At 63.1% G+C, this 10,563-nt stretch overlaps 1 long non-coding RNA gene across 1 annotated transcript; it reads left to right on the forward strand.

Moving 5' to 3' along the window:
- Positions 1–4,355: 4,355 nt before the first annotated feature.
- Positions 4,356–5,166, forward strand: LOC141971855 (uncharacterized). The gene is made up of 3 exons (XR_012635328.1): positions 4,356–4,474; positions 4,635–4,667; positions 5,094–5,166. It is a non-coding gene; the product is annotated as an uncharacterized LOC141971855 (long non-coding RNA).
- Positions 5,167–10,563: the final 5,397 nt, after the last annotated feature.

Genomic DNA, 10,563 nt, shown 5'->3' on the forward strand with positions numbered 1-10,563 from the left:
ACCCCCAGCATGAGCCCTCCCAAGAGATCTGGGGGGCTCCACTCAGCTCCGCGTCTGCCCTGGGGACAGGGGTGCTGCCACCAAGCCTGGGGGGTTCCATCCAGGTCCCATCCTCTGCTCAAGGGCTCCCGGCAGGGCTGGGGACCCGTGGTGGCCCCCCTCCTGGCCACACATGTCCCCTGGGGTGCAAGCGGGTGCTGCTCGGGACTTTTTTGGCCTCTCCATCTTCTCTCAGCCCTGCTGAGCCTCCTTCTGTTTCCTTATCTGGGCACTTCATGGCTCCGGGCCTGCTCTTCATCTTCCTGCCACCTTTTCTTTCTGGCGCGATGTTCTCCTCCTCCGCGGGGTCTGGGTGTCTGAAGGAACCCAACAACGGCACGGGGTCTGCACCGGCTGCTCCTTAACCCCTCCCGCGCTGCCACCGCTGCCACCACAACGTTGTTGGTGGCTTTTGCCCCAGGTGATGTGGGCACGGCCCCGAATTGGAGGGTGGGGGGTGCTGGCTGGGCACCCCAGCAACCTCCTGCCAGGGTTCACCCCAAAGCGGTCCTGAGCCACAAATTCAGGGTCCAGCTCTTCTCCTGCCCCTCCAGACCTACCCAGGGGACAGGGGCAGGTGACAAGTCACTCCATGACTTCAGAAAGGAGACACCATGGTTGCCCCCCTCCCTGGGCTCTCATGGTTCTCACCCCAGTTGCCCACCACAGCGATCCACCACCCTCCGCTCTCGGGTGCCAGTCCCGGGGCATCGGCGCTGGAGTTACTGGAAAAGAAAAGTTCTGGTGGATAAACAAACCCCAAGGGTTTCCCTGTGGAGAGCAGCCAAAACTGGGATTATCCTGGATTAGCCCCCAGCCCCTCCGGCACCCAGGCTGGCTCCCGCAGCCCGTCCTGGCTGTGGGTCCCATGGTGGGGGACGGTCCCAACCAGCTCCACGCTGGTTCAGGCTGCCCGGGGCTGTGCTTTATTCCCCGCCCCGAGTCTCTGCAGCGGGAACCCCCAAACCTGGATGCTCCTGCAAGCTGGGGCAGCGACCCCAGCAGTGACCCCCATGTGCCCTCAGGGTCCCCCCGGCTCATCCGAGAAATAAATCCTCCTCTGCCCCCGAGAAAGCCTTGGGGGTGAACGGCCGGAGCTCAGCGCCAGGTTACCCATCGCTGGGGATGCCCGAGGCCAGCCCCGTCCCCACGGTGCCTGCAGGAACCAGACTGGGACCTGCCTGCAAACCAGTGCTCCGAAGGGAGGAACCACTGGGAGCAAGGAGCTGGCGACGGAGAACGGTGCTGGGGACACAGAGTGACATCTTCATCCAGCTTCGCTGCCGAGCCTGGGGAAAAAGAGAGCAACGGTTTAATCACATTTCATGCAAACGTTGAAGCCCTCGGTGCTTCTGAGACCGGAGCCGGGTGTTTTTAGGGCAGCGAGGAATTAATCCGGTGGGATTCGGTAGCTTGTAAATGGTGCCGCATGGAAATGAAGTTACTCTTGAGAGCACCCGAGCTCCCCGGCCTCCCCACGCCGTGAATTATCTCCCCGAGTCAGGATCTCAGCTGCCACCCCCTCTCCTCCTGGGGATTTTGGCTCCGCACCCTGTATCCGGGTGCCTGAAATCCCACCCCAGGGCAGAGCTGGGTGCTCTCCCTCCTCTTCCCACTGGGAATAAACAGAGAAGCCGGGTATGTGGCACAAATCCTCCCTCGGGCACTGGGCAGAGAAATAGATGGAAAATACCGAGGATTTATCCCCTACCTCTGAAGCCAAGAGGCAGCCAAGGCGCTGCCTGGGACCGGGGACGGTGATTTATGGGGGCAAAGGGATTAAGTGTCCTCTTCTCTGAGCTCCGGGCCGTGGCAAAGAGGCCGCACGGTTTGTGAGAGCCCACCTGAGCAGGGACAAGGCGATTTGGCAGGTTTTAGACTGGAAAGAAAAGACTTGAGATCCTGAGAGCGTTCAAATTCGAGGATGAACAACCCACAGCCTGATGCAATGAGAGCTGGGAGCGTCTGCTTGCCCAGGGGCTGGGGGAATGATGTGGCCGAGCCGTGGGAGCATCTTCCCGCGGGGAGCAGGAGCTGTTTCGGGGGGGTGCAGGGGAGAAGGCAGGAGCTGAAGGCGTGGCCCGTGTCCTACATCTGGGTATGGGTTTGCTACAGCACCCCAGTAACACCCACCCACCCCGCCACGGCCCACCCTGCCAGAGCATCTCCCAGGACACATCCCTGGGTACCCCCCGCCCGCCCAGAGCTGTCAGAACCCCCATAAATCTTCCCCTAACCTTTCACTAAAACCTTTTTTTTTTTGCATTTTCAGCCCAGAGATCTGACACACCCCCCCTCCCAGATGAATCCCTTCCCGGCCGCGCTGTCTGTGCCGCCAGGTCACGCTCGGCTGCCCCGGCCGCGGTGTGATGCCGACGCGGGGCTGTCGAGCCGGGTTGTGCCTTCAGAGTCTGGAGAGACGTGACACGGCTCCCTCCCTCCCCGCCTCACGTACGCTCCGGACGGCGTTTGTTTGCTAAACAGCGCCGGGGAGATTATTCATCCAGTTTTTTTGCAGTTGACAGCAGCTCGGCTCTCGCCAGCTCGGCCTCGTCTCGGGCGGCTCGTGGTCCCTCCCGTGCTCCAACCCGTGCCCTTGGCCCCAGAGCACCGACGCCCGTGGGCTCAGCGAGTGCCTCGAGTCAGCGACGATGTTCTGAGCTCAACCCGCAGCCCCAAAAAGCGGAGGGAGATGCTCTGCCCCGCTCAGCCCTGAAATAAGGAGCCGGACTGGCCCACGAGGATGCTCCCGCAGCGTCCCCGTCCCGCGGCCCCGCGGCGAGCCCAGCTCTGCCCCAATTCCCGAGCGGAGCCGTCGTCTCCTCGTGTTTCGTGAGGATCCCCAACACCCCCCCGGCATCCCCGCTCCCTGCCGGGGCCGAGGCCGGGCTGGCTTCGCGTGTCCCTCCACCCCGCCAAGCCTCGGGCGCTCCCTGCGCCGCCCGTGAGCTCTCAGGTGGTGAGAAAGAAAAGCGCTGGGGCCAAAACCAGGCTCCGTGACGAGCAGGAAAGGTCTGTGGCTGCAGGGCCGGCAGCCGAGGAGCTGGGGAGTGAGCTGGCGGGGGGGGCTTGGAGAGCGTGGGGTGCATGGGAGGGTGTGGGAGGCTTGTGGGGTGAACAGGGGTGTACTGGGGGACTGTGGAGTGTACTGGGGGACTGTGCAGTGTTCTGGGGTGCTATGGAGTGTACTGGGGGACTGTGGAGTGTACTGGGGGACTGTGCAGTGTACTGGGGTGCTGTGGAGTGCACTGGGGTGCTGTGGAGTGTACTGGGGGACTGTGCAGTGTACTGGGGTGCTATGGAGTGCACTGGGGTGCTGTGGAGTGTACTGGGGGACTGTGCAGTGTTCTGGGGTGCTATGGAGTGTACTGGGGGACTGTGGAGTGTACTGGGGGACTGTGCAGTGTACTGGGGTGCTATGGAGTGCACTGGGGTGCTGTGGAGTGCACTGGGGGACTGTGCAGTGTTCTGGGGTGCTATGGAGTGCACTGGGGTGCTGTGGAGTGTACTGGGGGACTGTGCAGTGTACTGGGGTGCTATGGAGTGCACTGGGGTGCTGTGGAGTGTACTGGGGGACTGTGCAGTGTACTGGGGTGCTATGGAGTGCACTGGGGTGCTGTGGAGTGTACTGGGGGACTGTGCAGTGTTCTGGGGTGCTATGGAGTGCACTGGGATGCTGTGGAGTGTACTGGGGGACTGTGCAGTGTTCTGGGGTGCTATGGAGTGCACTGGGATGCTGTGGAGTGTACTGGGGGACTGTGCAGTGTTCTGGGGTGCTATGGAGTGCACTGGGGGACTGTGGAGTGTACTGGGGTGCTATGGAGTGTACTGGGGTGCTGTGGAGTGTACTGGGGGACTGCAGTATTCTGGGGTGCTATGGAGTGCACTGGGGGACTGTGGAGTGTACTGGGGTGCTATGGAGTGTACTGGAGTGCTATGGAGTGTGCTGGGGGACTATAGAGTGTACTGGGGTGCTATGGAGTGTACTGGGGGACTGCAGAGCGTACTGGGGTGCTATGGAGTGTACTGGGATGATGTAGTGGCAGCCACGGAGCTACACGAGGTGTTGGGGCTTTGAGGACTGGGGAGCTGCTCAGCACACAGAGGGGCTGAGCCCTGGGAACGGGGCTGGGGCTGGTTTGGGGCTGGCTGGGCTGCCCGGAGGGGCTGTGGGGCTAATCCGGGCTAATCTGGGCTAATCCTACCCCTGGCCGGGTGCCCGGGCACAGGCACCTTCCCACACCTGGAAAATCCCATGTGGCCCTGAGCCCTCCCATCCCTGGTCGCCTTCATAAGGGCCAGGGCCCAGCCCCGGCTCATCCCTGGGGGGCTCCCGGCCGTGGTTGTCGTCCCAAATCCTCCACCGTGATGAAGCTCTGGGTCGTCCTGCTGCTGGCCGGGCTCGCCTGCAGCTTGGCTACTGGCCAGGAGTCAGGTAAATCCCCGCAGGGACGCGGGGTGGCACTGGGGTGGTCCCCAGGGGGGGTCAGACCATCTTTTCAAGGGGTTGGGTGCAGAATGGGGGTGTCCTGGGCACGGTGGGGGGTCCTGACACCCCACTGAGGAGGGTGATGCCGTCCCTCTTCCTCCTGCAGAACCTCCGGATGAGATGACCCCCACAAGCCCCGGTGAGTTGGGGTCCCACGTGTGAATCGCGGGGGTCTGGTGGCAGGGCTGCAAGGCCGAGGTTTGGGGCCCCCCCCCCAAAGATCACGAGCCCTCAGGGGAAGAACAAATCTTTGGGTTTTTTCCTCTTGTGCCCAAGGTGGGGCTGTTCCCGGTGGGTGAGGATGCTCCTGCACCCCTCTCTTCCTCCCACAGCAGGCGGGGGAGCGCGTGGGTCGCACCCCCATGGCACACGGGGTCTGAGCGGCCCCGGCTCCCCAAAAACCCCCCCAGCAAGAGGCAGCAGCTCCCTCGGGGCCGAGGGGGGGGGTGTCAGCACAAGGGCCAAGACCTGCTGGGTGTCAGGGCCACCGGTTTGGGTGGGTGGGAGGTACCGTGGAGGGGATGGGCACATCGGGGTGCCGGGGTAACCCCGTTTCTCCCCTCAGATGTTGAAGTAGCCAAGAAGGCTGAAAACGGGGTGCTGAACCTCCTCGTTGACGTGCTGGACAAACTGCTGAAGGCTTTGAGTTCCAACATCATCGGGTGAGTGGGGCAAGAGGAACAACGAGGGACGGGAGGGCTCTGTGGGGACAGCAGTGATGTCACCGAAGAGGTGTCCCCAGCTCCTTCCCACCCCCTCACGCTGGATGCCGGTGGGGGACGGAGTGGGGTGGGTGCTGGGGGCCCAACTGGGTGCTCCCTGGTGGGTGGGATGGTGCCACTGGGGCAGGTCTCACCTCTTGGGTGTTTTCTCTCCTCCAGGTGAGCAGCGAGCAGCCGGCACAGTGAGTCCCCTCCTTCCCGGGGGGCCTGGGGACACGGGGGGGGGCTGGCCCAGGCAGGGATGCAGCTCAGAGCTGGGGGTTGGGTGGGGGGATGCTCTCCTGGGGGCACTGGGAGCCCCCCCCCGACCTCCCTGGCTGCCAAGGACTGTGCCCGGCTCCTTCTCTGCTCCTGCCCTGAGAACTGAGCACCCAAACCTCCCCTACACCCCAGAAACCTCCCTTACACCCCACAAACGTCCCCTGCACCCCACAAACCTCCTTTACACCCCACCAAACCTCCCTTACACCCCACAAACGTCCCCTGCACCCCACAAACCTCCTTTACACCCCACCAAACCTCCCTTACACCCCACAAACCTCCCTTACACGCCACTAAACCTCCCCTGCACCCCACAAACCTCCCTTTCACCCCAAAAACCTCCCTTACACCCCATCAAACCCCCCTCCATCCCATCAAACCTCCCCTGCACTCCACAAACCTCCTTTACACCTCACCAAACCTCCCCTGCACCCCACAAACCTCCCTTACACCCCACAAACCTCCTTTACACCTCACCAAACGTCCCCTGCACCCCACCACATCTCCCCCCACCCCTCCCCTGAGCCCACCCCAGGGACCTCCCCACCCCTCTGCATCACGGCGGCTGGGAGGGCCGATTCAGAGCAGGTTTGGGGGGCAGAGGAGGACCCGGGACTGGCTCCCCCTCCATGCTACCATTTGGGGTCCCTCCTAGGGCTGGGCCCGGGTGTCAGCACCCTCCCCGAGGAGCAGGATGGGTCCCCCTCCTCCCTCCGAGCATCCCCGCGCAGCTCCCCGCCGCCGGCTCCGCTTGACCCCCAGCTCATCCCGTGGCTCTTCTCACGCCTCGCACCCGTCGCTCCAGCCCGGAGCTCCCAATAAAACCCCCCCTGAGTGCTGCCTGGCCCGTCCTGCCTGCTCTTTGCCCGTCCCCGTGGCCACGAGGGGCTGAGACTTGGCCCCACGCTGGTTTGGTCCAAGGGCACAATCCTGCTGCCAGGCGGAGGCCGCAGCTCCAGACAAACCCACTCGACTCGGCTTCGCCCAGCAAAGACAGACCCCAAGACCCCAATCTGTCCCCAAACTCTCATTCCCCCCCCGGGTTGGGGTTCCGGGCGCTCTGTCCCTCATTAGCGAGGTTCGTTAGCTCCCGGGGCGCTTCCCACTCCGCCTGGTCCCCACGGGCCTCTCTCGGGGTGCCCAGGGTGGTCCCCAGCTCGGTGTCCCCACCTCCAGCGCAGGGACGATGATGCTCTGGGGTGTCCTGGTGCTCTGCGAGTGGGTGGGCCTGGGACATGAGGTGACACTGGGTGGCTTTGGGGGGGGTTGCGTGGGGACAGGCTGCCCACCCCTGCCACATCCAGCACCTTCTGTCCTCCTTGGGGCTACCGGCTTTCACCCCTTTCCCTCTGCTCATCACTCAGGGGGTGACCCCCCAGCCCTGGCGGGGGGTGTCCTGCCGCGCGGGGTGTCCTTGTCCCCCACCCTGGCCATGGCAGGTCCGAAATGCGGCTGTGCCTGCCCCCCTCCCCATGCATGGAGGCCCTGTGGGGGCCGGGGTGTCGGATTTGCAGCCCTGACACCCCCTGTTCTGCCAAAAACTCTGCTGGAGGGGGGGGGGGGCACTGCCTGATTGCCATGGCGATGAGGATGATGCTGGCAGCTCCGTGGGCAGCGGGTGATCTTCCCAGGAACGGGGGAGGAAGAAGCTCCGTGTTTTTTCAGACTCGTGGGATGCTCCAGAGAGACACGGAGCCGTCTGGGATAAGCCCGGAGCCGTCCCGAGAAGGGCTCAAGCTCCGTGGGGGTGCAGCTTTCAGTCGCGCCCCCAAATCCAGGGCACGCTGCAGAACCAGTGCTTACTGGTTTCCAGCTGGGGAGAGCAGCGAGGAGAATCCCACGGTCTCTCTTCTGCTTGGAGGACAGACAAAACCTGGTCACCCACCGCCTTATCTCTTCACCGGTGGGGGGGGGGGGGATGCCCTAAATTAATTTTTCCCCCCAATAAACTCCTTGTAGGAATAAACCCAGCACTTCCCAGAGCGAGCAAATGCCCCTTCCCCGTGCGAAGAGCTGCCTCCTCCTCCTCCCCTGAGCTGGCAGCTCCGGCTCCAGCTGGGTGCAGGGGTGCGAGCTGCTGCGCACATCTCACCACCGCCTCCCTCCTGGCATTTCTGGGAGTAAATAAAGCTTTTTTTATTTTTTTAATTTTTTTTTGGCACGGTTTCGCAGGGGAAAGGTGCGTTGTGCAAGCACAGAGGAGCTCTCAGATGGCAAAGTCCACCTCCGAGCTGGCCAAGGGAAGCAAGAGGGGGTGGATAAACGTATGCAGCGACAACTGCAGCGGCCACCTCCCGCTTCTCACCGCAGGTGAGAGAAATCTCATCTTCAAAAAACAGATTTTTTTTTTTTTTCCCCCTCTTTTTAATTTTTTTTTTTTTTTTTTTTTTTTCCCCCCCCCAGGAAAAGGCTCCCGGTGGGAACACCGCGAGCTGGGCCGCTCTCTGCAGAGTGGGATGTCCCCGGGGAGATGGCACAAGTTATTCCTGACAGCTCCTCGCCCCGTAATTGTTCCCCGAGGTGGGTTCGTGCGTTATTAGCGACGGATTTGCTGGGGATGGAGCGGAGCTTAAATTAGACTCCGGCTGACGGAGCCCTCCTGGGTTTGTGCCGGGTGGCGTAATCCGGCGTGAAAGGCTCGCTCGCGTTCGCCTGCCGCACAAAGCGAGGTGTGGCCTTGTCCCTAAACCTTGAGAACTGACCTTAAAAAAGGGGCCTGGTTTTGGCTGAGCAGAAAACCTCCAAGCTGGGGGCAGCTGGATGTCACCCCCTGGGAGTTGGTGACCCCCAAAAGACAGCAGGGTGCCCAATAACTGTAATGGGGGGCACTGGGGGGATACTGGGGCTGGGGGCCAACCTCCACCCGACATCTCCAAGGCTTCAGGGCATCTTTTTTTTTTTCCACATCCGAAACATCCGTAGGCAGGAGGGGGGGGACGGACGCGGTGCTGGGGGGCAGCTCGCAGGGGGTTTTTGGTTCACCCTCCTTTCGTGGAGGCAGTGTCCCAGGACGTCACCTCCCGCTCGGGTCCCCTCGGGAGCACCCGCGGGCGCAGCCTCCACGTGCGGTTTGATTTGGGAGCCGGGAGCTGCGCTGAGCCTGGAGCCGGCCCAGCTGCCTGGGAGACGTCACCGCGATTATTTCAGTTAACTCAATTTACTGCTATTACTGTCAGCCGGACCTAACGACCTGACACGGAGCAGCAGCCCTTAGAGGACCCACCTCTAATTAATTTCAGCTCGTAAACTAATTAATAGATTTGCCTGTAAATTCTCAGAAAATCCATGTTCTTTGCAAAGAGCAATCCTTTCTCCCTGGGGAGGCTGGGCATCCTGGGGGATGCTCTGCTCTGACCCTGCTTGCCCCCTCCGGCTCCTCGGCTGCATCCTGGTGCCCGTGGAGCTGCTGGGGCTCCTCTTCCCCAGGGATGTTCCCCCCGCGCCGGCACGGAGCCGTGGAGCGCTCCTGGGGATTCCGGCAAATCTCCACGCCTGGGTCGAGGCCAAGCTGGACCAGGTGCCATGGCAGCTCCTCGCTGCTGTCGGTCCTGGGGGAATGGTCCAGGGATGCTCCGGGGCGGGGGGACCCGGGTGGCCCCGGCTGCGGAGCCGGAGGAGCGGGGGGCAGCAGCTGGGCGAGGAAGTTGCCAAACGGGCAGAGACGGCGGCTCCCGGCAAAGCCGTGCCCGCAGCTCAACATCTGGGGCCTGTGGTTGCCGTCCAGGCAGCAGTGTCACCGCCTGTGCCAAGGCATCTTCCTCCTCCTCCTCCTCCTCCTGCAGAGCCTGGCTGGGGGCAGGGGACAGGAGACTCCGGTCTCTGGGGGCTTCGGGGCAAGCTCTGGGCAGAGCCCAGCAGCCCCCAGGAGGCCAGGACCCCCTCGCCGATGCCCACACGGGTCCTTTTGTGCCCTCCCCCGAGAGTTTAAGGGGTAGAAGTGGCTGCAGGCAGCAGCGGGGGGGGCCCTGGGGCTGTGCCAGGGGTGCCACACAGGGATGGGGGGCTGTGCAATGCCCACCCCAAAGTCCTGGGCCCTGGGCTGTGCTGTACCCCACGTCCTGGAATCCCAAATCTGTCCTGTGACCCCAGGGCTGTGCTGTACCCCACGTCCTGGTCCCCCAGACCTGTCCTGTGACCCCAGGGCTGTGCTGTACCCCACGTCCTGGAACCCCAAATCTGTCCTGTGACCTCACGGCTGTGCTGTACCCCATGTCTTGGTCCCCCAGACCTGTCCTGCGACCCCAGGGCTGCTCTGTACCCCTTGACCTGGCTCCCAGATCTGCCCAGCACCCTCAAGACTGCTTTGCACCAAATATCCTCGTCCCCCAAATCTGTCCTGTGACCCCAGGGCTGCTCTGTACCCCTTGACCCGGCTCCCAGATCTGCCCAGCACCCCCAGGACCGTGCAGTCTCCAACCCTACGTGGTGGAGGACGCAGCGGTTTGCACGAGCCAATGACCCGCTGGAGGACTTCTGCGTGGACGAGGCTCTCACGTCCCCCAGATTTGTGCTGGGGCCTGGCTGCGGGCGCAGCGAGCACCCCGAGCAGGACGCGGGGCACCCCACGGGGCTGCCGGCTGCTGAGGTTTCTTACCAGCAGATGTCAGCTCCCGCCCGGGGATGCGCGGCCAACGCTCGGCCGGTTCCGCTTCTGGCTCTGCACTGTTGCACACGCGTGTGACAGGGCTACGGCCTTCCCTGAGGCGTCACGGCCCCCAAGGGCAGCGAGGTGACACGGTGGCCCCGGGGCTGTGTGGGCCATCACCGCTGCAGCGACCAGGGACTGACCGTGGCTCTTCCTCCAGGAGCTGTGCAGCTCCCGCTCCGTGACTCGGGGCTGTGCAGGGGTGGGGGTGGGGGGGGGGGGGGCCCTGCAGCCCTCGTATCACAAAATATCTCTTTATCAAAATTCCAGCACACAGGGGAGGGAGTGGGTGCTGGGCTGAGCATCCTGGGGAGCTTTGGAGGGAATAGGAGCCAGAGCTCCTGTTCTCCAGCTCCACCCCCCTTCTCCAGCTCCATCCCCCTTCTCCAGCTCCATCCCCTTCTCCA

Source organism: Athene noctua, chromosome 30 (genome assembly GCF_965140245.1).
Source record: "Athene noctua chromosome 30, bAthNoc1.hap1.1, whole genome shotgun sequence".
Taxonomy (NCBI): domain Eukaryota; kingdom Metazoa; phylum Chordata; class Aves; order Strigiformes; family Strigidae; genus Athene; species Athene noctua.